This window comes from Hylobates moloch, unplaced genomic scaffold (genome assembly GCF_009828535.3).
Source record: "Hylobates moloch isolate HMO894 unplaced genomic scaffold, HMol_V3 SCAFFOLD_9, whole genome shotgun sequence".
NCBI classification, from domain to species: Eukaryota; Metazoa; Chordata; class Mammalia; order Primates; family Hylobatidae; genus Hylobates; species Hylobates moloch.
The window spans coordinates 121,722,472-121,748,903 of NW_026652284.1; the positions used below are offsets into that span (position 1 = coordinate 121,722,472).

Sequence of the window (26,432 nt, forward strand, 5' to 3'; positions counted from 1 at the left end):
TGAGAGCTGTGTTACAGGCAGGAGTGAGAGCTGTGTTACAGGCAGGAGTGAGAGCTGTGTTACAGGCAGGGAAGCAAGGGCTCGGGGAAGGTGGTTGCCAGGGTGTGCAGAGCTGTGCCGACCCCATCCTCGTGGGTCCCTGTGACAGCAGGACAGGCCGTCTGCCCATTGTACAATGAGAGGCTGATGCTCTGTCACTTCATGAGGTCACACAGGCTCCAGGCAGTGGGGGCTCTCTGAAGGAGGTCCCAGTGACCCGCATGGAGCCCCCTGGGTGGGCTGGAACTTCTTCCTGTAAGGCCTGTCCTGGGTTGAGGTTGGGTGGGAGAGGGCAGGAGTCCTGCTGGGAAGGGCCTCTGCCATGCCCAGCTCCTACCACAAGTACAGAACAATGACAGCTCTGCCACCTGGCTGCCCCACGATGGGCACATGCTCCCCGCTGGCCTCAGTTGGGAGTCCAGTGAGTCAGGAGGTGAAGGTGGGGTACACGTCCCCTGCAGACCCTCACAAGGCAGGTGGTGGTGGGGGGTATTGGGCATGAGAACCCTGCCTTGGGGCCTGAGTGCCTCAGTGGCTGTGGAGCCTGGTTTCGACCTCTTTGGGACCAGTGTTCTTGTCTATAAAAAGCAGTGATCTTTCTGGATAGTTCAGTGAGATTCTGTTATCCTTGCCCATCAGAGCTGGAAGGGAGTTGAACAAAATGTTTTGCAGAAATTGGACCTGAGTTGGGCATTGCTCCTCCTGCTGCCCCTGGTTCTGAGGGCTTGGCACCACTAGCCCGCTCTCTGTCCAGGGTCGGCCTGGCTCCTGCCTTTATTATGTGTGAGCCTTGCTGTGTGTGGCTCAGTCCTGGATGGGCCGAGACCTGGATGCAGGACCCTGGACAGTCAGCGCAGGCGGAGCAGAGAGGGAGGCGTCTGCCTGAGGCCTGCTTGGAGGTGCCCAGGCTGGAGCCCCTGGCCCTGGAAGATGTGGTCAGGGCCCAGTGGTGTTGGGATGGCCGAGAAGAGGGCCCCTGTGCCCTCCGCCTGGGGCCTGGCCTAGCCGGTGCTCAGGGTTTATTTGCTGGATGAGAGGTGGAGTGGGCCAGTGGGACCCAGGACCTGGGCCTCCTGCTAGGTGACCCTCAGAGGTGCGCACAACATCCCTTGGAGTCTCTGCTCTGCACTTGCAAATAAGAGGCTGGACCCTTTGAGTGGTTATAAGTTGGGGAAGCACTCCCTTATTGCTTGGTTCTGTTTGAGGCACAGCCCCCAACTCCCAGAGGTCCCAACACCCCTGCAGGAGCCACGGTTACTGATGTGGGCCGATGGGCTTCTGGGAACCCCCCAGACTCAGCGTACTAGGGTTCAAGTCCCTGACTCCCATCCTGGGGCATGGAGTGGCAGGAGCCAGGGAATGTTCTAGAGCGAGGTGGTGAGGTGGAGCAGGGCCTGCGAGGATCAGATTTCCCTGGGGTGGGGTCCTGGAAATGGGGCATCAAGAGGAAGGCTCTAACCCTGGGAGTTGGAGGGTCTCGGGTCCATGGCTGAGGGTGGATGTGCTAGAACCGGACTCTGGAAGCTGAAGACCCCCGGATGAGGGTGCTCAGGACCTGGCTGGGGAGACTCTTGCCTTGTTCTCCCCAGTGTCCGGGCCTGGGCTGCCCAGGGGACACTTCAGTTGATGATGTCATCGTCCAGGACGCTCTTCTTTTGGACCTCAGTTTCCCCTTCTGCAGGACGGGCTGGACCCACTCTCTAGCTCTACCACCCCCCAGTCCCTCCGGGGAGCTGCAGGAGCCTGTTCCCACGGCCTCGTCCTCACCCGCCACGGAGACCTCGAAGCCAGGCCTGGCCCAGCTAGAGGAGGTGACGGGTGGCCCTGCCCTGTCCCTGTCCCCATCTCGGTCCCCTTCCCACGAGACCGGTGCTCCCGGCTGCTCTCCTGGCCCTGGGTCCCTCCTGTGACTCAGGCTTCCTGGAAGAGGCTTGGGAGGGCTCAGAGGATTCCCCGCCACCCCACCCAGGGTTTCTGCCCGCCTGCCTCAGGTCCCCGTCACCACCCCTGCTGCGGCACACGGTGTGCTTTACCTGCTCGTCCACTCCACCCTTGCCCCTAGAGCGGGTGCCTCTTACTCCTGGCACCCGCACTCTGGCATCTTCTACTGATGCCTGGAACGCTGGCCCCCTCCTCTGGCTCGCCTGGTCCTGGGGCCCCTGCCAAGGCAAACATCTTCTCCTTTAATCTCCCCGTCCTGGGTCAGCCGCAGAGGCCCTTCCTCCCGGGCTTTGCTTCCCTCTGGCCCGCTGCCCAGAGGCCCATCTGCTGGGAATTGCCGTGTGGAGCTCAGGGGGTCCCTGGGGGTGCCCGGGGCTCCCGGCTGCCCCTCCCCTCGGTGGCCTCCCTGTCCCCTCTGCATGGCCCTAGGGAGCTACAAGGCCTGGCCCTGGCTCTGCTGACTCTCCCTGCTCCTGCCCTTTCTGGGCCTCAGTTTTTGTGTCTGGAGAATGGGGAGCCTGGGGGAGACCCTGGCCCCCACAGCAGATGGGTGGGGATCAGGACAAAGGCCCGGCAGCTGAGCCCCAGCCACCTGAGCCAGGCTACTTGCTTCTGAGTGGGTGACTGCAATGGATGGACCGGGTCTTGGTGGCATGCCCTTTACTCTCTTCCAGGCCTGTGATCTAGGGGAGGGCTGTCCATGGGTGCCTAAGTTTCTCTACCTGCTAGGTTGTGTTCTTGGGGCAGGCTGGGGACGTGCAATGGCAGCACTGCGGGACTCACAAGGAGCTCACATGGGGGAGAGGCGACATTTGAACAACGCTTCAAACATGTAGTTATTGTTTTATCTTTTTTGAGATGGAGTCTCGCCCTGTTGTCCAGGCTGGAATACAGTGGCACCATCTCAGCTCACTGCAAACCTCCGCCTCCCAGGCACAAGCGATTCTCCTGACTCAGCCTCCTGAGTAGCTGGGACCACAGGCATGCGCCACTATGCCCTGCTATTTTTTGTAGAGATGGCATTTCTCCATGTTGGCCGGGCTGCTTCTCCTGGACTCAAGTGATCCTCCTGCCCCAGCCTCCCAAAGTGCTGGGATTACAGTGCGAGCCACTGTGCCCGGCCCACCACTGCGCCTGGCCCACCACTGTGCCCGGCCCGCCTCTGCACCCGGCTCACCACTGCGCCTGGCCCACATCTGCGCCTTGCCCACCACTGCACCCAGCCCAAACATGTGGTTATTGTTTTAGTCACACATTTGGTGATGTTCATTATAAAAATTCAAACAGCCTGGGAAATACACGGCTGCAGTAGCTCTGGGCCTCTGCTTCATTTCACAAGAACCGGGCCGGCCTCGGGTGCTGTTCTGCAGTGTCACTTGAAATTTCCCTGGGTGTTGACTGGGGTCCTCTCCCGATGGCACCCTTGGACCCTGGTCTCTGGGTCTGGTCGGATGCTTGTTTATTACCCAGCCATCCCCCCACCCCCATGATGAGCTCTCCTATGTAAGGCCAGGGACAGCCAGGATGTGCGTCTCGGCACTGGGGTGAGTCTTTCTTGGTCCACTGGCAGAACCCCGGGTCAGATGGGAGGGTTGTTGGTGCCCGGCTGTGTGTCCTGCCAGCCCCTTCATCTCTATCCTGGCTGCTGTGTAGCTTCTGCCTCCCCATACCTCTTGGGGGGCTGCCTGGGCCCACACTGGCCCCGTGGGGATGGCAGTAGGCAGAGAGGGGCGGTTCTGACCCCAGAGAGATCCATGGGTGAGTAGGACTTGTAGGAGATGGCAGTTCCCTTCCTGGAGCATGTGTCCCCAAGATTTAGACATCATGTTGGGGCAGGAAGCAGGTAGTCAGGGTGAGCTTTTGGGAGGAGATGGCATCACAGTATGGAGGGAGTCGTGCACGAGGCACCAGGAAGGGGCAAGCTGGGTGAGGACAGGCTCCTCCTGGGGACCCAGGGCCTGATGGAACTGCATTACTCTTAATGGCAGCATCGTGAGCCTCTTCTGGGCCAGCAGCCGGAGCTCACCCAGGGCACGTCCTTAAACCTCAGGGTCCCCTGGTGGCAGCTGCCATGGTCGTCCTGTTTCCTAGGGAGGGAAGCTGGTGTCTGAGGCTGGCACTCTGCTAGGTAGCACAGTTGGGGAGTGGCGGTGCTGGGACGGAAGATAGACGAGCTGGCACCTGCACATCTGCACGTCCTGTCATTGTGGTAACCTCTAGCCAGGCAGCTCATCTGCTCCTTTGCAGATGAGGCCAGAGAGACGGGAGTCTCCGGTGTGGAGGGGAGGGCACTGGGTTTGATGGGCTGGCCCTGGGGTAACTTGCCTGCCTGTGCTTCGGTGTCCCCCTCTGTAAACAGGGTGTGACGTCCCCCCCGGCCATGTCGGAGGCTCCGAGAGGGCAGCGGGTCCGTCTCAGCAGATGCTCTGCTGACGGATGCTGCTGGCTGGCCCCTGCTCCCACCCTCCCCTCCTTTGGTGGCCTCCCTGGGCCGGGCTGTTCCCACGGCTGCCCAGCCACAGGAAGCCATCTGGAGGCCTTGTTTACCCCTCCCCCTGGCCTCCCTGGCAGGAAGTCACCGGAAGGGCCGTCCCGAGGGGCCCCGGGCCTGTGAGGACAGCCATCAGCTCAGAGGTCTGTGCCGTGGAGTCCCAGGATAGCATGCGGGGGCAGGGAGCTCAGAGAACAGCAGGTGGAGCGGGGCTCCAGGGCACTGGGGCACATGGGCCGGAGCATGGACCGAACCATTTACCGAGCGCATCCATCTGTCCATCCACACAGTCACCTACCCCTCCCCCACTGCGGCCCCAGTCCCATGAAGCTCACAGTCTCGAGGCACGGACGAGGCCACTCCAGCTTCAGCTCAGGGTGGCCTGCGTGATGTCAGGGCCATTCCTCCAGCTCCCGGGATCCCACACCTCCCCTGATATCACACAAGCCACCTTGGGTCAGGACTGGAGGAGGAGACCTGGGCAGCAGCTGAGGTGTCTAGGAGAAGGGAGTTGGGGAGAGGGGTGCCAGCAGAGGGTGCAGCCTCTGGAAACATTGGAGGCCACCCTGGGTGACGGGTCTGAGGCTGCAAGGTGTGGGTGGGGCAGGTGAAGGGAGAGGTGGGCAGGTGCAGCCGGCAGGGGCTGAGGGCATGGATCGACCAGTCGGGGTGCTTGTGGCCCTGCAGAACCCCTCTCTCCACCACCTCCTCCAGCCCTCTGGCGCCCTGCTCAGGGCTCCCCCAGATATCCCTGTAGGTCTGGACCCTCCTGGAGTGGGCTCAGGGGCCTGGGTTTCCACTCCACAGGATGGGTCCAGCTGCCCCGGCATTTGTGGCAGCCCCAGTGCCCACTGACAGGCTTGAGTGTAGCTGGCTAGGCCCAGGGCCTTTCCCACGGACACTGCCAGCAGGGACTGCCTGGCCCTAGGGGGATCTTTGACCTCCGTGGGGCCTTGCACCCTGTGTTCTTGGCGGCCTCGCGCCTGTCCTGGCCTCCTGCCTTCAGGAGTCGGGTGGGGTAGGGAGGCTGAGGATTGGCCCTTCCGCCTCTGGCTACCCCTCTTCCCTTCCCCCATACCTCCTGCTCCCCTTTTTCCTCACTTTCCCCTCTCCCTCCCCCTCCTGCTTCCGCTTTCTCATCCCTTTAGAAGGTGCCTACTCATGATCTTCTTGGGTAAAGCCCTCCCTGAGAGTGTGTTGGGGTTTCGGGCCTGGCAGGCGTCCTCAGTCTCCCCGAAGAGGAAGTGAGCGTGGGAACTGGAGCTTTGGCGGATCCAGGTGCCTGCGGGCAGCCCGGGGGGCTTGTTCGTTGGGGGCCTGGCCAGCGGGCCGGTCCAGAGAAGGAATAGATGTCTCAGGAGGGTCCCTGGCTGGTCCCAAGCACCTCCTGTGTGCACCAGGGCCGCTGTTCTTCCGTCTAGCCTCCCAGCAGCCCTGGGGTGTGGGTGCCCCTGATTCGGAGGGAGTGACAGGACTTAGGGTTAGCCACCTCCCTAGGTCAGACAGGCAGAGCCCTGGGCCAACCCCAGGATGAGCCCCGTCAGCCTCTCCTTCCTGACTCATTTGAGATAGTAAGTGAAAGAGGGCATGCAACCAGTACGCAGCCCCAGAGGAAAGGCTGCAGCGGCCTCGCGTGGGGCCAAGGAGGCTGGGCACCGTGTGTGCGGTGGCATTGCCCTCCCTGGTGTTGCCGATGCTGCTGAGATGGGAGAATGTTGTGGGATTCTGGGGGAGGCTCTGGTCTGAGAGTCCCGAGCGTGGAGAGACAGCGTGGCTGGGCCCCGGCTGGCCACAGGGGCACCCCACACTTTTTTCCTGGGCATGGCATACAGTACGTCCTCACATCACATCATCCATAAGTTCTTGGAAGCTGCGACTTTAAGCAAAATGGTGCCAGTTTTAAGTGAAAATTGGTTTAAGGAAATTAGTGTTCCCATAAGTTGATAGATATAGATAAGAGTTAAGTTCCTGCCAGGTATTTCTGGTCACAAAAACGTCACCAGGCTTCCAATGAAGACCCCAAACACTTCTAATATTAAACACTGAAGTAAATGTGAGCTACACATACATGTAAGAAAAGTGAATTAAACAGGGAAGAGAATTGCTTCCCCAGCTTTCCGTGGGTCAGTGAGTGGCGGCAGAACACACACCTCACAGCGACCATGGGTGGGAGCTCCTCCTGCCACCACGCACTTCAAAATCAAACCATCACAGACGTGGCGGCGCCCTGTATTGCCCTGCATTCATCTGACTATGTCTATTTGATGAATTTTTATTTTGCAATAATTTTTATTCATTCATTCATTTTGCAACCCACTAATTCCAGTTCAGGGTCACGAGTGGCTGAGCCTGTCTCAGCAGCTCCAGGCACAAGGTGGGACCCGACCCTGCCCAGGACACCATCCCCTCGAGGGGCACACTCACATGCACAGCCACACCCACTCAGCCAGGGCCATGGCGACACGCCTGTTCACCAGATGTGCACAGCACTGGGGTATGGGGGAGCCGGAGGACAGGGAGAAAACCCACACTAGGCTGGGCGCAGTGGCTCACGCTTGTAATCCCAGCACTTTGGGAGGCCGAGGCGGGCGGATCACGAGGTCAGGAGATCGAGACCACAGTGAAACCCCGTCTCTACTAAAAATACAAAAAAAAAATTAGCCAGGCATGGTGGTGGGCGCCTGTAGTCCCAGCTACTCGGCTGAGGCAGGAGAATGCCGTGAACCTGGGAGGCGGAGCTTGCAGTGAGCCAAGATCGCGCCACTGCACTCCAGCCTGGGTGACAGAGCAAGACTCCGTCTCAAAAAAAAGAAAAGCCACACAGACCTGGGGGAGCTCGTGCACACGCCACGCAATGGCCCTGAAAGGGAAGCGATTTTTTTCTCATCAGCGTTATCAGAAAACCACGTTGAAAGCAACAGTGTTATTTGAGGAACTGCTGTACTTGACGGATGGTGCAGGACAAGATGGGCCCTCTTCGGGGCCTCTGCGCCTCTCCCCCTTTCAGGGGGTTGGGGTAGAAACTGGATCAAGGATATGGGATTCTCATGGGGTTGGAGGGTCCATTGGGGCAGGGCCCCCCAGCAGCTGAGGGCCTCTCTCCCCCTGTCCTGGGGTCCTGGGGTCTCTGGCCCCCATGAGTCCAGCTCTGATTGCTCTGCCAAGTTTGCTGTCATGCCAGGAACTGAGCCTTTCTCCTCGTGAGCTCTCTTGGACCCACAGTATATATTCAGCAGGTGCCCAGTAAGTGTGGGCTGGTGAATGGGCTCCAGGGAGGTGGATTTGGATGGACAGAGTGGACGGGTCCTTGGGAGGTGGTACTGAGTCAGCAGAGGCCTGGGGGCAGAGCATCTCTGCGGAGGCAGGGGCTCCATCCTCAAGGACCCCCTGAGGGCCTCCAGGAGGAGGCAGCCATGGGGTGGGTGGGGAAGTAGGAGCGGCAGCTCTGAGTGAGCTTGTCCCAGCTCTGAGCTCCCTCCCGCACCTCCCTGTCTCCACTGTGGGGGCCACACAGCCTTTACATGTAAAGGGCATGGAGCAGCTCCTGGCACTCAGGCTGCCAGTACCACCAACTGGCAGCACTCACTGGGCACTGACTGTCTACATTGCCAGGAGTGTTCAAGAAGTAATTTAAACTGCCAGAAATCCTCATCCCAAGGCGTTAACCGACACCTGCTTTGGGCCTGACCCTGTGCCTGATTCTGGGGACCTGACATGGGTCAGTCAACACTCCCTGTCTGCTGCCGACAGTCCATGACAGGGATTGACAAGTCACGAACAGGGCTGCAGGGGCTGACCCAGGAATGAGCAGGACCTCTCTGGCACTGTTTAGGGCTTTGGCCCCCTAGTGAGGGAGCAGCGAGGCTGTGGGGACCCAGGTCCCTTGGGCCTTGCATTCCTGGCTCCTGGTCCTGTGGGCCCCATGCAGAAGTGGCCCCCAGTTCTTTCTGGGTGCTTGGCATGTCCTGTCTTCCTTGGGGGCTCCCCAGGCAATTTTGGCTGGACACCCAGCAGACGCTCCTTCCCCAGGCCCCCCAACCTCCGAGTCCCTGAGGTCGGAGCCAGTTTTCCCCAAGACCACCCAAGCAGTGACTTTGGGTCCACCCACGGTTGCCCTGGTCACTGTGTTGCTGGGAGTGCTTGGGTGAGAAGGAATGGCTGCTGGCAGGTCCTCCTTTCTCCATCCTCAGCATCCTCATCCATCACGGGGATGCTTGTCTCTGCCTTACTCCCACTCACAGGACAGTTGAATGTGTTCACACATCCACTGAGCCAGCACCTGCTGTGTACGGTGCCCATTGAGAACCAGGGAGCCGAGGGTGGAGCTGTGGCCGGGCTCTTGTCCTGTGTGGGGAGAGAGGGTGACAAGCTTTGCCAGAAGGGGGACAGACGATCCCTACTGTGTGTGGGGGACAGAGGACAGGTCTTGGTGGCTAGCAGGAGGAACGGGAGGATGTTGAATCTGAGATCCGAGTGGTAAGAAGGGGCCAGCACTGGACGATGTGGGGACACAGCATGCTCCTGGCCTCCAGCACAGCCAGGGCTCGGAGGCAGGACTGTGCTTGGCAAGTTGCAGGAACAGCTGGGAGGCAGGTGAGGCTGCGGCAGATGAGGAGAGGGGAGTGGTAGGAGGTCAGAGGGTAGGGAGCAGCTCGTGTGGGGCCTTTAGGGCAATAAGGATTTTCGGCTTTCCTGAGTGATGTGGGCACCACTGGGGGCTTTGAGCAGAGGGGGCTATGATCTGACCTAGGTCGAGAAGAGTGGTGGGGGCAGTGGTGGGGATAGCCAGGATGCCAGGTGGGTATCCCAGATTCTTGGCGACCCTCGGTAGTCCCTCTGGGCGGTGGCTTGAGGCATCTGGGCTCAGGTGTCACCATTTCACTTGTCAGCCACCCACGGCTGCTTTCCTGCCCCGTCTGCGGATTCCGGGGACTTTCCACTTCCTCATCTTGCACTTGATTCTGTGATGTGCCTGCACTGGGGATTGTGGAGGCCTGTCCATGCCCTGAAGCACTTCTGAGAAGCCAGGGAGCAGTTCCCTGGGGTTTCCCCTGGGAAGTCCTGCCGTCCTCTGTCTGCTGCCACCCAGAGCCCGCCCTTTCCGGACAGCAGTTCCCTGGGGTGTCCCCCTGGGAAGTCCTGCCCTCCTCTCTCCACTGCCTGCCCTCCTGCCTCTGGCCCTTGCTCACGCCGCGCCCCCGTCTGCATGCCCACTTCTTCCACTCTGCTCTGTTGGATCAATTAGGCCAACTCTGGGGATGTGTGACCCCAGTGTTTGTGATCAAACGGGGCCCAGACTCATTGACATCCTGCGTGAACTACAGTTTTGGTAGAGGTGCAAGTGGATTCTGTGTGGCACAGAAGATGGCGAGTGGTGACGGCTGCATTGCCTGCACGCCACCAACAGCCCGCCTCTTCTTTCCATCTTAATCCATCTTGCCAGCTCTCAAGGGTTGTAGGCACTTCGCCCTGAATCCTCCTCTGAGCCGGCTTTGCCTCCTGCCGTTCCCACTGAGCGAATTAAATAAGTCTTTGCCCTGTGCCCACTGTATGTGCAAGGTCATGCAGGTTATGCTTTGAACTTCCAAAAATGTGCTCAGAAATCTTTCCTGTCCTCTAAGGCCCATCTCTGATGCCACCTTCACCTTCTGGATTCTCTCCAGGGGAGGGGGTCGGGCCCTTGGGGGGTACCCTTTGCCCTCTCTGCTGGGGATCCTGGAGAGTCCCTCCCCAACTCCTCTGGCCACTGGGACCTCTCTTCCGCCCTGACCTGCCCAGGGTCCTCCCTCGGCAGCCTGGCACAGCCCAGACAGACCCTAGAAGGGGTGGATTGTGTCTGCCTGCCCTGTGTCCCCACAGTCCACATGCTGGCCTGGACTCTCAGGCCTCCCCACCTCCAGTCCCTCTCCTGCCCCCTCCATTCCTTCACACACGTGGGCACAAAGCTGGGGCTCCCGTAAGGGCGCATCTGGTAGGACCTCAACCCCCTGTACCCGATGGGGTCTTGGGAGAACAGAAGTTGGGGGTAATGGTTAAGGTGTAGCCCTCTTCCCAACCTTGCACAGCTCCCTGCTCAGTCCCTGAGAGTAAAATTCAGACAGACCTGGAAATGACCCAAATGTCCATCAGCTGACGATAAACGAAATGTGGCAGGCCCATAGAGTAGAACAAGCCTGCCCAGCCTGCAGTGCGGCCCAGGACGGCTTTGAATGCGGCCCAACACACATTCATAAACTTTCTATTTTTTTTGTTGTTTTGAGATGGAGTCTCACTCTGTTGCCCAGGCTGGAGTGGAGTGGTGGGATCTTGGCTCACTGCAACCTCCACCTCCTGGGTTTAAGTGATTCTCCTGCTTCAGCCTCCCAAGTAGATGGGATTACAGGTGCCCGCCACCACACCCAGCTAATTTTTGTATTTTTAGTAGAGATGGGGTTTTGCCATGTTGGCCGGCCAGGCTGGTTTCAAACTCCTGACCTCGGCCGGGCGCGGTGGCTCATGCCTGTAATCCCAGCACTTTGGGAGGCCGAGGCGGGCGGATCACAAGGTCAGGAGATCGAGACCATCCTGGCTAACACAGTGAAACCCTGTCTCTACTAAAAATACAAAAAATTAGCCGGGCGAGATGGCGGGTGCCTGTAGTCCCAGCTACTCGGGAGGCTGAGGCAGGAGAATGGCGTGAACCCCGGGGGGCGGAGCCTGCAGTGAGCCGAGATCGCGCCACTGCACCCCAGCCTGGGCGACAGCGAGACTCTGTCTCAAAAAAAAAAAAAAAAAAACTCCTGACCTCAAGTGATCCACCTGCCTCAGCCTCCCAAAGTGGTAAGATTACAGGCGTGAGCCACCGCGCCTGGCCAAATTCGCAAACTTTCTTAAAACATTATGAGGTTTTTTTTTGTTGTTGTTGTTCATCAGCCATCATTAGCATTAGCGTATTTTATGTGTGGTCCTAGACAATTCTTCCAGCATGGCCCAGGCAAGCCAAGACATTGCACACTCCTGCAGTAGAATATAGGCGGCCAACAGGTGGAGCGGGCACAGACTGAGGCTGCGCCGTGGCTGAGCCTTTAGAACGCCACGAGAAGCGAAAGGAACCAGGCGCAGAAGCCAGGTGGTGTGTGAGGCCATTCACAGCAAATGTCCTGAACAGCCAAGTCCACAGAGACAGAAAGCAGACTTGTGGTTGCCAGGGGCTGGGGGAGGAGGGGTGGAGTGACTGCCAGGGGCGGGGGGGGGGGGGGTGGAGTGACTGCCAGGGGCTGGGGGAGGAGGGGTGGAGTGACTGCTGGTGGGAGGAGGTGATGGAAGTGTTCTGGAATTAGTGGTGATGATTACACAGCACTGTGAATATATTAAAAACACTGAAGGTTACACTTTCAGATGGCTAAAATGACTGGGCCTGGTGGCTCACGCCTGTAATCCCAGCACTTTGGGAGGCCGAGGTGGGCGGATCACCTGAGGTCAGGAGTTTGGGACCAGCCTGGCCAACATAGCGAAACCCTGTCTCTACTAAAAATACAAAAATTAGCCGGTTGTGGTCGTGGGCGCCTGTAATTCCAGCTACTCGGGAGGCTGAGGCAAGAGAATTGCTTGAACCCAGGGGCGGAGGTTGCAGTGAGCTGAGATCGTGCCACTGCACTCCAGCCTGGGTAACAGAGAGAGACTCCGTCTAAAAAAAAAAAAAAAAAAAGACTAAAATGGTGGATTTCATGTGTTATGAATTTTATCTCAAAAAATAAATTAGGATAGCACCCCCGCCTACACAGGCTCTGTCCTGAGCAGCTCTCAGAAGTCCGTAAAATAGGGTGAAACTGTCATTGCCCTGCCCCCGGGTTCCCAGTGCTGTGGGGACGTCACCAGCTGCTGGGGAATAGAGGGATGCTGGCACCCACCCAGGGCTCAGGGCAGGGCAGGAGCTTGGTGTGAGCTAGAGACTAGAGTGAGAAGGCCCTTCCCTGGCCCTCACAGAGTGCCTTGCCACTGGCGAGTCGAGTGAAGGCACAGACAAGGTTGTGAGGTACCCACGCTGCCGTGTAGCATCACCACGCCCTGATGTGGATAACCTGTTTTCTTTGCTCATCTGGGTGGACTGGTGGGGCATTTGATTCTGGAGGGTGGGGTTCCAGTCTGCATGGTTCCCTGGGGATCCCTGGCCCCAACATGAAGGCAGTATGGCCTGAGGGCCTCTCAGTCCCCAAGGTGCTGACCCGCCACTGCCTTCCTGCTAGGGAAGGCCTGGGAGCTGCAGCATCCAACAGGCCCGTGTGAATGGCCTGTCCGCAGCAGTGCCAGACAGGGCAAAGTTCCTGGCCTGGAGCTGTCTCTGAGCCCTGGAGCTGGCAGGGTAGGGACCAGCTCCTGTGAGCTCCCTCCACCCCCAGATCCACCCTTCAGGTCCAGGGCTATTTGGTGGCAGCTCCTGGTGGGCAGGGGGATGGGAGGGATGGGAGTCTCCATCCGTGGACCCGGCACCCAGTCTGCCTGCAGGCCTGGTGATTGTGGCCCGACTTCCTGCCCACCCCTTCTGGGCACCATGGCGATGCCCAGAGCCCCTGAGGGGCTGTGCAGAGAGGGCATAAGATGGCACAGGGCTCCGCATAGCCCCTAGGCTGGCAGGATATGTTCTGAGCTGAGGTCCTCTGGAAAGCGCCTGTGGGTTTCTGGCCCCTCCCTGGGGTGTTCCCCACCTGCCTGCTGAGTCTTCAGATGCCTGGGAGAGCAGGTCTCCCTTAGGGCCGCTGGTTCTGATGGTTCCCCTCCTTCTCTCCTGGGAGCTGGGCAGGTGCTCAAGGCAGGCAGTGTGGGCTGCCGAGCGTGCCCAGCTCCCAGGATGCACCATGTGACCCAGGCCCCCTCCTGCCCTACTTGAGCTGGCGAGGGGCCGTGGCTGGGTGCCCAGCGGTGCCTGCTGGGGCCCACTCCCTGGGGCAGTGCCTGCCTGCCACCCACCTGGGCTGGGCATCCAGTCTGGCCTTGGCTGTTGTCATGGCAGCCAATGCCTGCAGCCGGGAGCTAAACTTGCTACCCTCAAGCCACTGTCACCACGGCTGTGACGAACATGGGGACATACAGGCTGGGTCAGGGAGGTGACCAGGCCTGGCTCTGCCCAGCCCCTGCTGTGGACGGTCACCGTGGTCACAGCCCACATGGTCTGCCTGCCATCCCCTCATGCCATGGCCTGGGCTGTCTGAGGTTCCATGTCATGGATGAGGCCCCAGGATCACAGAAGTGCCCACAGCCATACAGACGGGCAGGAGTCCGGAGGCCCCGGCCCCCAGGCTCCCAGCCAGACTGGGGGAATGGGGCTGGCCCAATCTGGAGTTGCCAAGCTGGGGTTCTGTGAGGTACCATTGTTGCTAGTGCCTGGTTTCAAAAACATTCCAGAAATGCCCTGCTGGCCACCTGCCTGGCTCTGAGGTCCCCACATCTGTGGAGGAACAGGGGCTTTAAGAAGCCCTGTGGGGAAGAAGCCCCATCCGCCCAGGTTCCCCTGAGGGTTCTGAGGCACCTGCTGGGAACTGTGGTCTTCTTGGGGTGCTCGGTGTCCTCACAGCCCCTGTGGGTACCTGGCACAGTGCCAGTGTTCCAGGGACTCAGGCGAGGCCTCTTGGAAAGGGCAATGTCCCTCCAATCCCAGGAGAACACCAAGGGCAGGTCCATGAAGGACAGCCTTCCAGCGAACCCATCCTACAGATGAGCACACTGAGGCACAGCAAGGTTGAGGGATGTGCCCATCACACATGGGGGAGCCAGGAGAGGAACCAGGTCACACAGCCCTGTGTGAGGACAGTGGCCATGGGCTGAGCAATGGCCAGGCCTCGGGGGTGGAAAGGAGCTGTCCCCTCCCCTGGACCCCAGAGAAGCCACCTGCTTTGGCTTTGAGCTGAGCTTTGAGCCGGGGTCACCGGCTGAGTCTCGCACCCTCTCTGAGCCTCAGGTTCCCCATTTGTCAGATGGGGAAGGCCAAGACCCAGGGTAGATGGAGCCTGAGCCAGTGCTGGCAGCACTGCCGTTGTGGGCTGGCGAGGCGTGGGGCACCTCTGTGTGTATGGGGTGGACTTGTGTGTGCCCAGTGGCCTCCCTGCCACAAACCACCCTCCTCCTGTATGCCAGGGTCACAGGAGCTGAAGACAGTGGCCGAGACCCGCTTTTTCTGCCCCCTCTTGATTGTTTCACGGACCAGGTCTGGTTCTTTGTCAACCCAAGTGCCCAGCACAGGGCTTGGCATGTGGTGGTGGCCTGTAAAAGCCAGCGGTGTGACTATGAAACTAATCCACTCATACCACTGCACGTGCTTTTTGGGAGGGAGATGGCTCAGAGAGGAAAGGCCTTCAGCACTGGTCCCCCCAGCAAGATCTAGGCACCATGGGGAACCTGCGGGCCCCTCCAGCCCCTCCACCGTGTGTCCTGGGGGTAGCCCTATCCCGCTGGGCCTTGGTGGCGCCATGTGCACTGGCTCCGGGGGTGCCAGGCTGTGTCTCACCATCGGGCCAGCCCAGAAATAGCTGTGACCTTCCGCAGCCAGCTTGGCAGCGCTTGGGGCCCAGAGGCCTACGTGCATGCCGGCTGAGTCCCCTCACCGTGCGGGGCTGGCTATTTTGGACGTGGCCTCCCGAGGCCAGGTCAGAGCTCTTTCCCGCGGCTCCTCAGGCCCCTCTGACGTGCGTCCACTAGAGCCTTGGCCAGTGGCCCTGGCTAGCTCCATGATCTCGATCCCCCTTCCTGTCCCCCTGACCCCACGTGGCCTGGCCGCATGCCTGTGCCCTGGGTGGCACAGAGGAGGGGATCCCAGGGACTGAGCACAGGGTGACCGCGCCTGCTGGGGCGCTGACATGGCGTGTAGGGCTTGGCTGTTTTAAGAAGAAAATGCAGAGAAAGTGCCCACCGTAGGTAGGCCCTGAATCCTGTCTCAGCCTCTCAGAGCTCTCGCTGACTGCAGAGCCTGAGCCTCAGTTTACTCATCCATAAAATGGGGTGATGGGCGCCTTCCAGGACTGCTCTGAGGACAGACATGGCAAGGCCACTACACAGAGGGGTTCTTGGGCCTTCTCCGCCTTCCATGGGACTGGGCACTGGGTTCAGGGAGGGGCGTCGTGGGGTATATGGGGGTGGTGCGCTAGGCAGTGGCTGAGCGTGGGCTCTTCCTTTTCTGTGACACAGCAGAGGTGTACATGCCTGCTGCCCTGCCCAGGGCGTCTGGGTATGGTGGAAGTGGCCCCAAAGTCCAGCCACCCTCAGGGACCATAAGCTTCCTGGACACCCTGCTGACAGGGTCCCACTGTGGAGGAACAGACCAGCCCAGCTCCCCACCTCCCAAGTGAGCACGGGTGGCTGGGTGGGCGTGAGGGATCGGTTCCCCTGCTAGAGGGCAGAACTCCCGTTTTCGTGAAGGTGCTGGGTGGGGTGTGACTCTGCTCCTGGGTTTGGGGTCAGGCATGCCAGGAACAGCAAGCAGGGCTAGTGCTGGCTGCATGCTCATGGCCCTCAGGTCCCTGTCCCCTGGATGGTCCAGGGGTCCCGAGGGGGAGCCATGGCCTCTTCTCCGTGGAGAGGGCCTGTGGGCCCAAGGCCTGGCTCCACCCAGGCAGGCACATGGAATTCAGCCAAACTCTGGATCCTTTCTGCAGAGCAGGCTTAGCTTGAGCCCTCCCACAGCGAGTGCACCCACTGCCCACCCTGCCCTCTCAGCCTCTGGGACAACTCCGTGGGCACTGCCAGGGGCAGTTCTTGTGTGTTCTCATCTGGTGATGGGTTCATAATTCCCATGTTATGCGGGTGACTAACAAGTTCTGGGAGCTCAGGAGAGGGGCCCAGAGGCACACAGCATGCACGGGAGGGTTTCGCAGTTCCCAGGGGGCACCTGGGGTGGAGGCTCAGCCAGGCCCAGTGGGCTCGGGGCTGGCCTCATGCCCTTCCCCCGATGTGGACCACTTTGGGGCCTCTGGCTGATGCTGGTGGGTGAGGACCTTCCTGGGCAGCCTCCTCCGGCCAGCAGGAGGGACCATCAGGCCATGCAGACCCTCGGAGAGCTTGGGGGTCGGTTCCTGCCCTGGAGTCAGCTGTGTCTGCTGAGGGTCCAGTGGTGTGTGGCACAGAAGGGGTAGGGGCTGTGCCTGGTGTGCCAGGGAGGCCCTGAGCTCTCCGGGAGGCCAGATCAGGGGCCTCCTCTGGGCCTGCTGGGGGCCTAGGCATTCTTGGCAGGGCCTCAGGGACTGGGGCGGGGAGAGGCTCCTTCTCAGAGGCCATGAGCTCTGAATGAAACTCCATGCCTTCCCGGACACCATGCCCACTTCTGGGTACTGGCCTTTAGGGGCCTTGGATGTGGGTGGCATGGCGCTGGCTAAATGGGGCCCAGGAGGAAGGCAGCAGGACCGTGGGCATGCGGGCCTAATGCCAGGGCCAGGGCAGGCTTCATGCTGGCTTCCTTCTGTCTAGAATCCTGGAGCCACACAATTTCCGACCCAACACCCCGTACTCCAGAGTGATTGGCTCTTAACGGAAGCTGCTGCTGGCAGGTGTCTTATAACAGAGCTCTGGGGTGGGAGGCTGGGGGCAGGGAGGGTTAGGGCCGTCAGAACATGGCTCCCTCCTCCTGCCCAGGGCAAGGTGGGAACACGTGTGTGCATGTGAGTGGGGCACCTGGTCTGGGTGTGGCCTGGGAACCTGCATGTTGCAGAAGCCATGGTTTTGGAAACACTCAGGAGTCCAGCTGCATCTGTTCCAAGATGGGTCATGGTTGCTGCGGGGAGGGCAGTGACTGGTCCACAGCTGGTGTGGCTGTGCCATCCTCCTTCCTGTGCCATCCTCCTTCCAGCCTGGGCAGAGGCCTTCCAGGCAAGATGAAAGATGCGGTGTGGACAGGAGGACATGGAGGATTCAGGGCTCATGGTGTCCCTGGAGGCTCTGGTGGGCATCGTAGGGCTGGACTGCTGCAGGGCAATGGGGTCCCCATCTTCCTGGCACAGGCATCTGATCTGGTCATCTGTTTCTGTGGCGTGTGTGTGTGTGTGCATGTGAGCACACATCTCTGTGTATGCAGGTCTGTGTGTGTGCTTGCCAGAGCTTCCCATTGGGCGGTTTCCACACCGGGTTCTCAGTCATCCTGGGAGGTGAGGCATGAGCACTGGACTGGGAGTCCTGTCTGAGCCACTGACTTGGCCTGCCGTTGTGGAGCTGTCCTGTCCACTCACTGGACATTAGGCCATTTGTGTACAATGATCCCTGAGGTTTGTATCCTCCCATGGGGAGATCAAAAGGGGCCGAGTGTGGCCCTAGGGTCTGGGGGCCCAGCCTGGTGGGTGACTCCAGGTAGACCTGGCTTCTGGGACTGTAGTGGTGGAAGGTGGCTGGGGCAGGGGAGGTTCACTCACCTGGAGGCTGGAAGAGGTGGCCCGGTAGGGAGAGAGAAGGGCAGCCAGACAGAGGGCGCGTGGGAGCAGCAGCCTGGTGGCAGGTGTATGAGTCTCTGCACCTGGCCAGGGTCTTCAGGAGCAGGAGAGGTTCGGGTGGGCGGCTGAGGACAGTGCAGGCACTGAGCTTGGGAAGAGCCCTGGTCTGGGGCGTAGTGACTGTTGGGCAGCCCCAGACCGGCACAGGTGGATGGGGTGCCTAGGCAGGGGGTGGCGAGTTATGGGGTAGCTGTCTTGGTGGCTGGGGGGAGCAGGGATAAGCGTGGACTTCTTAGTGACCGCTCTCTGCCCCAGGAGGTAGAGTCCTGAGGGCTGGGCTGGCCTGAGAGACGCCCCCTCATCCTTTCCAGGGTGAGGTACGAGGGCTCCGCCCCCTCCTGATATCACCAGGCCTGGGGCAGCATCCTGATGGGGGAGGGGCAGGTGACCCTGGCCCTGGACTGCAGGAACAGCCCCTCCTCCACTGGTGGAGTTCCCACTTCCTGCGGAAGGAACTATGTTAGAACTTGTGTATGTGGGGTGGGGGTTGGTTGTGGGTGGTGGGGGGCCTGGGTGGGGTCCACTAAGTCGCCTCCTCTGTCTCCCTGCACTTCCTCCTGGAGGAAATGGGGACAACAGGATGAAGTGAGGGCCTGCTGAGCCCAGGGCTGCCACCTGGGAGAGAAGAGGCCCCAGGGCTGCGCAGCCGGGGCAGGCTGCAGGGTCCGGGCCCTTCTGTGTGGGCAGGTGGGAGTGGTGGGGATGCAGTGAGGCTCCCTCCAGCGCAGCAAGGAACGGGCCCTGGGACCCTCTTCCCAGCCTGCAGCAGGCAGTGGGGAGACAGCCGGAGCACTGGGCAGCCCCCAGTCTTTCCCACCCCAATTACAGGGCCTGGGTCTCCGTGCACCACCCCCCTCCCGCCCCCTCCCGCTCGCTCCCGCTGTTACAGGGCCCTAGGGACCGCCCTGTCCCCCGTGGGCCCCAGAGCCCAGGCCAGCGATAGAGGGGCCCTCCTGCCCTCTGGCCGAGACCAGGGTGCCCGCCGCAAACCTGGGACCCTGCGGCCCCGGTCCCTATTCGAGGCCCCAGCCGGAGCGTTCCGGGATCCTTCGGGGGAGTGCCCAGCCCCGCGCCCCCGCCTCCCACATGACTCCGGGTGGGCCCTTTTGACGTACGCGGAGGGCGGGGGGCGGGGCGGGGGGGGGCAGGGGGCGGGGCGAGGGGGTAAGAGGCAGGGGGCGGGGGTGGTGAAGGGTAGGGGGCGTGGCGGGGAGAGGATTGGGGGCACGGCGGGGAGAGGGGTAGGGGCGGGGGGGTTATTCAGAGGGTTGGTGGGGGTGGGGATGCGGGGGGGGGGGGGGGGGGGGGGGGGGGGGGGCGCCTGCCTTCCGCGCACGCGCGCTGCTGGGCCTGAGCGTGCAGTCGATCGGGTGGGCCAGGGCGCCGCCCTGGTGGCGGAAGCGCCTCCTCCAGGGCTCCCCCGAACGGCGGCGCCGGGACCCCGCTCTCCTTGGGCTCTTTGCCTCAGACCCCACGTGGCGATGCGCCGGCCTCGGTGTGCGCGTCGGTGCGGAGGCCGGCCCTTCGAGCTGGGTCCCGAGATCGCTGACTTCTGGCCTCGACTCCCAGCCGCACCATCCGGAGGCAGGGATGGGGGTCCAGCGGGTGGGGGTCAACCTGATTCTTCTGCGGAGGAGAAAGCTCCCGATCCCCTCTGCTCGTGGCCTGTCTTAACAGCTGAGGGTCATCACGCAGTGGCCGCATGGTTTGTCCCTTATCACTCTGTCACTAAAGGAGGTCCTGTGAGCGGTCACTCCAGGACGGCAGGGTGGACCAGGGCTGCCTGGGTCACCCCAGTCACACAGGTGCCCTTGGAGGTGCCGTGGGACCGGAACCTGGCCATGTGGCCCCGTGGTTGGCATGGCCATTAGAGCAGATGCGAGTCTCGCCGGCACCGGAGTGTGGACCAACTTCACCTCCTCATCCTCACAGTAGCCGGGGAGGCTGCTGAACCCCGCTGTGCAGGGCACGTCAGCGGGGGTTCAGAGTCGCAGAAGCTCCCCACCCAATAAGCAGCGGAGACTCAGGATCTACTGACCCCGACAATCATCAGGCTCTGTCAAAAATCAGGTCCCCAATATGTGGCAAATGTCACAACTACTGTTAACACATGGCAGCTTAGGTGGTCATCTGCTCTTGGGTTTTAATCATCCCTGTGAGGTTTGAAGTCTCAGTGGCTTTCTGGGTTGGTTGGCCAGTCCCTGGCTGAGTTGAGGATCTGAGAAGCTGGCCTGGGGTGCAGTGGCTGAGTCCAGGCATGAGTCTTCTGCCATCTGCTCGGCTGCTCTGCAGGCTGCTCGTGAGTCCTCAGCCTCCCCTGGGCTCTGAACAGATAAGGCTCTCAGGATTTGCTGGGGTGGAAGAGAAGGAGCCCTGGGCTTAGCACTGGAAAACCTGGTTTCCCGCGGCTCTGCCCCATCCGGCCGGCCTCTGTGTCAAATGGGGCTCATAGGCTTGGGTCTCTGGTGGGGGTGACATCAGGCATGGGGGCGGGGGTGATGGAACATGGGGCATGAAAGGGCTCTGAGATGCCAGTGGGGACAGACTTGATGTGTGCTGTGCTCGTGGGGCTCAGTGGAGAGTCTGGTACATTCCCCACCTTGGGAGCCCATACCACCTTCTGGGAGGATCCTACCCTGCCTGAAGGCCACCTCCTCAGAGAGGCCTCCGTGATTGCTCCCCCCAGCAATCACAGGAGGGATGGGAATCAATGGTTCTGTGGGTCACTTCCCATTGCCATAATCCTTTGCCTGGTTAGTGTGTGTCCCCCCGCCTCCACTGACCACCCAACTAGTGCCCTCTGAGTGTGGGTGATGGGGTTTGCTCACCCCTGACCCCCACCCAGCACCTATCATGGGGCCTGGAGCCCAGAGGGTGTTTGGCAGGTACACATATGAATGGAAACATGATAGAGGAGACCCAGGCACTGAGGGTACCTGCGGGCTTCCTGGAGGAGGAGGGACTCTGGTCTGGTCTTGAGCATGAGGAGGTGTGTCCTGGGACATTCTGGGCAGAGAGAAAAGGGTGCCTGGAGGTGTGACTCCTACAGTCCCTCCCCCTCCTCACCTGTGAGGGAGGCAAGGGCAGAGGGGCCAGTGGGCCAGGCTGAACAGCCGGTACTTGGTGTGTAGGCCATAGGGAGCCATGGAAGGTGTGTGAGCAGCAGCAGGGTGGGGGCCACCATTGTGTCTCCAATCCTGTGCCAGGCCTCGCTGTAGGGGGGTGGCTTGCTGGGCGGGTGGGCAGCTGACATGGGCTCTTGACCCCAAGTCTAGTCTGGGCTGGAGGTGGGCTGCACACTTACCACACCTGAATCAAGCTGCCCTCAGAGACAAGGATGCGTGTACCTCCCTTGATACCTGCCCTGGTGAGGAGGCTGGGCTGGCTGATTGGGTGGGGGTGGGGGACAGGAGGCGTGGTAGACTAAAGACCCAGTCAGATGGGGAGATCAGTGGGCCCCTGGGGCCTCGATGGTGGAAGCAGGGCTGGCCCAGCGGTGGTCCTCTGGGGGCAGATCTGTGCTCTCCCATTTGGTTCTCTGGTTGGGGTCCTGAGCTGCCTGGGGGTGTCAGGGACATTGACAAGGAGAAGGCATAATGACATGGGTGAGGGGCCCTGAGACCTGGGCCCGTAGCAAGGCGGGGGTCAGGGAGGCATCGGCCAGGGGCTCACTGTGGCCGCGGAGGATGCCCAAGCCTGGGTGGCCCATACCTTGCTGGACCCAGACCGAGACCAGAGGAGAAGGGGTGGCATCCTTTCTGGGGTTTGGGGATACAGGGGCCACGCAGGCAGCACTAGGCACTGTTCTGAGCACTTTTTATGACCTGATTCATTTATTTCCGAGGAGGAAGCCGAGGTGCAGGGAGTGGCTGTTACTAGTTAGTGAAGGTTCCCCTGAGGAGGTGGTGTTCCCAGCAGAGCACGACCCAGGCTGGGAGCTGGGGAGGGAGCTTGTAGGGGTGGGCTGGGAGGGGAGGTGGGCAGCCCCGTGGAGGCAGCTCGTGGAGGCCTTGGCTAGGCCGATGGCTGGGGACAGTAGGGGGAGTGGAGGCCTGACGGCCCTGGGTCCTGATCTGCCTGCCGTGGCGGTGTCTCCGCTATGAGCCAGGCATCCTACATTCTAACCCTGTTTGTGACAGCCTGGGAAACTGAGGCACAGGTTGGCATGAGGTCTCTTTGAGGAACCAAGTGGCTTGGCTCCAGGGAGGAAGTGACCCCCGACTCAGTAGAGATGCCAGCATGTGGGCACCCTGGACCCCTCCCTGGAAACTCACGATATTGTCATTACCTGGCCCACCCGCCCGGGGAGTCTGGGAGGCGGCTTGGCAGGGCAGGGGGGTGGAGGGGTGGCTGGACAGCCCCACCTGGGAGGGCAGGAGAAGGTGGGCAGGCTGTATGCTGGTTCTGTCCATTTCTTCCCTGAATCTCCCAAGCTTAGCCCAGCACCTGGCCCTTGAAGGTGCTCAGTACATATTTGTCAAATCGGATGAATGAACGGATGAATGCCTGGTCTCCAGTCCTAGGCTGGTGGGAGTCTTTTGGTCCAAGGTGGGAGTAGGGGAGGCTCAGAGGCACTGCTGAGCCTCAGGGGGGTGCAGGGCAGTGTAGAGGGCAGGACGCCCCCTGCAGGGATGGGGAGGTGGGTGGTGGGCTTTGTGCAGGGCAGGCAGCCCAGGATGCAGGCCTTATGTGCCGGAGTGTGGCACCGTGTGGCGTCAACAGGTGGCCCGGCTGGCAGTGGCTGCTGGGATGCTTTCCAAGCACTGACACCCCCATCCCGCTCCCCAGGAAGGGCAGGTGGGGGGCTGGGGTGCTGGGGGAATGACAAGGGCAGGGTGAGGGGAGCTGGGAGGGGCACCTGGCTGTGTCATGCCCCCAGGCAGGGAAGGTGCCCTACCTGTTCTGCCACCAGGTGGGCTTCTAGGGTGGCAGAAGGGGTGAAGGTTTGCATGTCCACATTTGGGAGTCACACTTCCCCTGGCTGTGCCTCAGGTTCCTCATCTGAGCTGCTGCCAGAGGCCCGGTCTTCCAGCTGTCAGTGTCCACTGTCCCCTCATCCCCTCAAGACCCCAGTGAGCCAGGGCTTGCCATACCTTTTACAGGTGGGGAATTAGGGCTCAGATGGTCACAGGCAGCACTGGGCTTGACCCTAGGTCCTGTGAGCCCAGAGCCCAGTCCTGACTGCCATGGTTTGGTGCCACCTTGTGAGTGGGGTCAGAACCCCTCCCTGTGACTGTCCCCCTCTTCTACCTCCTCCTCCTGCCACCTGTCCTTCCCTGCTCCTTTCCTCTGCCATCCCAGGTCCCATTAGGGAATGGTCCAGGCCCACAAGGGTGAGGCTGGCCGAGCTGAGTCCAGGTGGGGAGGGCTGGGGCTTGGCACTGGGCTATGGGGGTAGGGGTCTGAGTCCTGGGTTGGGATTGGGCATCGCAGCAGGCCACAGGGTGGTATTAAGCACCTCCTGGGGTCAGGTTTCTACCCATCACCTGGGTGGTTCTCCTGGTGCCATTGGAGGTTGGGAGGCTCCGGGTGGGCCTGGCAGGGCCTGAATGGCCACAGATTTGGGAGGCTCCTGGTGCTTGGCGGACATCACTGCTGCCTGCCTGATGCTGGCTGCCTGGGGCCCAGTGGCAGCTTGAGTGGAGCCCCATGGCCTCGCCCATGCTCTCGCCAGGTGCCCACCTACCCACCTGCCTGTGGAAGCAGTGGTTACAGCCCCCAGGTCTGTGGTGGAACTGTGGCCTGCCTGGGCACTGCTGGTGGCTGGCAGCATGTGAGCAGCTTCAGGAGGAGCAGGGCAGGCCTCCTGGGTTGGCAAGTTAGCGAAATGCCCCAGGAGGCACTGTTAAAGCTGTGTGCGGCCTGGAGGGGCAGCGGCTGAGCACAGGGGCATGTCCTGGAGCCCACAGTCGTCTGTAGATGCCCAGCGGGTAGAACCCAAGCCGGCGCCCAACAGCTCTGCTTCCAGGCCGCAGCCAGGCACCCCATGGCTGGCTTGGAGCTGGCACCATCTCAGAAGGTGGCTTTCCTTTCTGGCAGCGTTTCTATTTGTAAAGGCGGCCATGGGCCCCAGAGGGCTAGCACTGGCCCAGGGTCACACAGGGAGTCGGGGTAGTGCATCAAGCCTGATGTGAGACTCCAGGCATCAGGAGCATGCCTGCCTCCCCCCTGGCCAGTTCCTCCAGGAAGCCGTCCCTGACCTCCCACCCTCCAGATCACCTGCCATCCTGGGGCTTCTTCTGCTCAGGGGCTTTCCTCCTGCTGGTCCCCGTCCCTGCAGTGAGTGACCAGAGGCACCAGAGAGGGGGCCTGGGACCGACAGCTCGGGAGGCTGCCTGGAGGCGGAGGGCGCGAGGGCTGCTAAGGAGTAGTGAGGTCCCTATCACCAGAGGTGTGCAAGCTAGTGCTTAGATGTGGCATAGGTGACCTTTGAGGTTCCTCTAGACCTCAGGGGTTGAGATTCCGTGATGGGTTCTGGTGTTTCCCAGATCTGGCCCTCTGCCCACAATGTTGGGTCATTTGTTCCTTCCACAAACAAGTGGGAGCCCTCTTGGTGCCAGGGCCTGTGTGGGAGGTGGGGTGAAACTGAGGATCTCTGAGCCCTCCTCCAGTTGGGATGCCTTCCCTGGGGCCTGCGACACGCTACTCTAAAGGACATATGGCAAGGGGAAAGGGGATGGGGTGGGGTGGGGAGAGGGGATGGGGTGGGGTGGGGATTGGGGATGGGGTGGGGTGGGGAGAGGGGGTGGGGTGGTGGGGAGAGAGAGGGGATGGGGTGGGGGTGGGGATTAGGGATGGGGGTGGGGTGGGGAGAGGGGATGGGATAGGGTGGGGAGAGGGGATGAGGTGGGGTGAAGATTGGGGATGGGATGGGGTGGGGAGAGGGGATGGGGTGGGGTGGGGAGAGGGGATGGGGTGGGGTGGGGAGAGGGGATGGGGTGGGGTGGGGAGAGGGGATGGGGTGGGGTGGGGATTGGGGATGGGGTGGGGTGGGGAGAGGGGGTGGGGTGGGGATTGGGGGTGGGGTGGGGAGAGAGGATGGGGTGGGGTGGGGAGAGGGGCTGGGGTGGGGTGGGGATTGGGGATGGGGTGGGGATTGGCGATGGGGTGGGGTGGGGAGAGAGGATTGGGTGGGGAGAGGGGGTGGGGAGGGGATTGGCGATGGGGTGGGGTGGGGAGAGGGGTGGGGTGGGGAGAGGGGATGGGATAGCATGGGGGGATGTGGCAGTGAGGGGGCTGGGCCCTTGGAGCTGCCAGGTGCAGGGGCCTGGAGGACTCTGGGAAGGCGTCCTAGTGCATCAAGCGTGGGCTGTCCTGCTCGGGTCTCCCCTCCTGGCCCCCCTAGAAATGGGCGGACTTGGGCCTACTCTGGGAGGATTCCAGGAACGGCTCCTGCCCGGATATAAATAGACTTCTCCGAAAGGCCTGGGGCTGTGCCAGCTGCAGCAGGTGCCCCCCAGGCCCATCCAGAGGGCCCCAGGCAAGGGGGTGGAGCCCGGGTGGGGGTGATGAGGATGCCGGGGTCCACCTTTGTAGCCCCAGAGGCATGATGGGCTCTGTCTGGTTGTAGCATCACAGAGCTTCATGGGAACTTTCACTCTGAGACCCCTTTTATGGATAAGAAAACTGAGGCTGGGGTGGCAGGAGCAGCTTACCCCAGAGGTCCTCTCTCCCAGAGGGCTAGGGTTGGGATAAGCAGGGTCTCTGGGGGGCTGCAAGACCCAGCTCCAAATGTGGTTCCTCTGCCTTCTGGCTGTGTGACTCAGAAGGGTTGCTCAGCTTCTCTGAGCTGTTATGGTTTGTCAGTGCAGTGTGGCAGGTGTTAGTGCCTTGCCTGTGGAATGCAGTGTCTAGCCTGGTATCCTTAGAAGGTGGCTGAGGTTGGAGATTGGTGGGGTAGAGTCCCCGAAGCTGACCCATTCCTGTCTTGGACCTTCAGGGAGACGCTGCTGGAAGTGGTGAGCTGAGAGCACTGGGCAGGAGTCACAGCCTAGCATCTCCCTGGGGTGCTGGGTGCACCCACGTGGGTGGGTGTCCTTGCCAAGGAGCTCACACCCTTGGGGGTCCGTGAGCTGGCAGGCAGGGCTACCTGGCTTGGTGCGCCCTTGGGTGGGGGCTCCCATGGGGCCCTTCAGACTGGGCACAGCCCTCCTGTCCTCGGCTCGCCTGCCTGCTTGCCCACCTGGAGGTGGGAGGAGGCGAGGGTTGCCAGCACAGCTGGGCCAGGCTGATGGGGATGCTGTCTGGAAGTGTGGGTGGGGAGAGCCTGGCGGTGGGAGGGGGGGTCGTGCTCTCAGCTGGGCCCCTTCATGACCTCAGATTGCAGGGACCAGGTTGTTTTGAGAGCTGCAAGCAAGGCCACACCTCCAGGGACCCCGTGCTGGGGGTGCCACCCGTGCGCCTCCACCCTGCTCTGAGGGCCCTGGGTGGCCAGGGTGGGCACAGAGTGGGCGGTGATGCCAGCTGCACCCCTGGGGCTCTTAGTCTGGGGAGCACACGAGTTCCCGGCACAGTGC

General features: G+C 61.3%; 1 protein-coding gene across 2 annotated transcripts in view; it reads left to right on the forward strand.

Annotated features, from left to right (window-relative positions):
- PTP4A3 (protein tyrosine phosphatase 4A3) overlaps positions 1-26,432 on the forward strand; it is a 45,325-nt gene that overhangs the window by 5,284 nt on the left and 13,609 nt on the right. The window contains exon 1 of one of the 2 annotated variants that reach the window (XM_058444157.1): positions 20,199-20,215. The exons of the other annotated variant lie outside the window; for it this stretch is intronic. The gene's annotated coding sequence lies outside the window, so the exon portion shown is untranslated. Of the gene's footprint in view, positions 1-20,198; positions 20,216-26,432 lie in introns of those variants that run through there. 2 annotated transcript variants of the gene reach the window in all.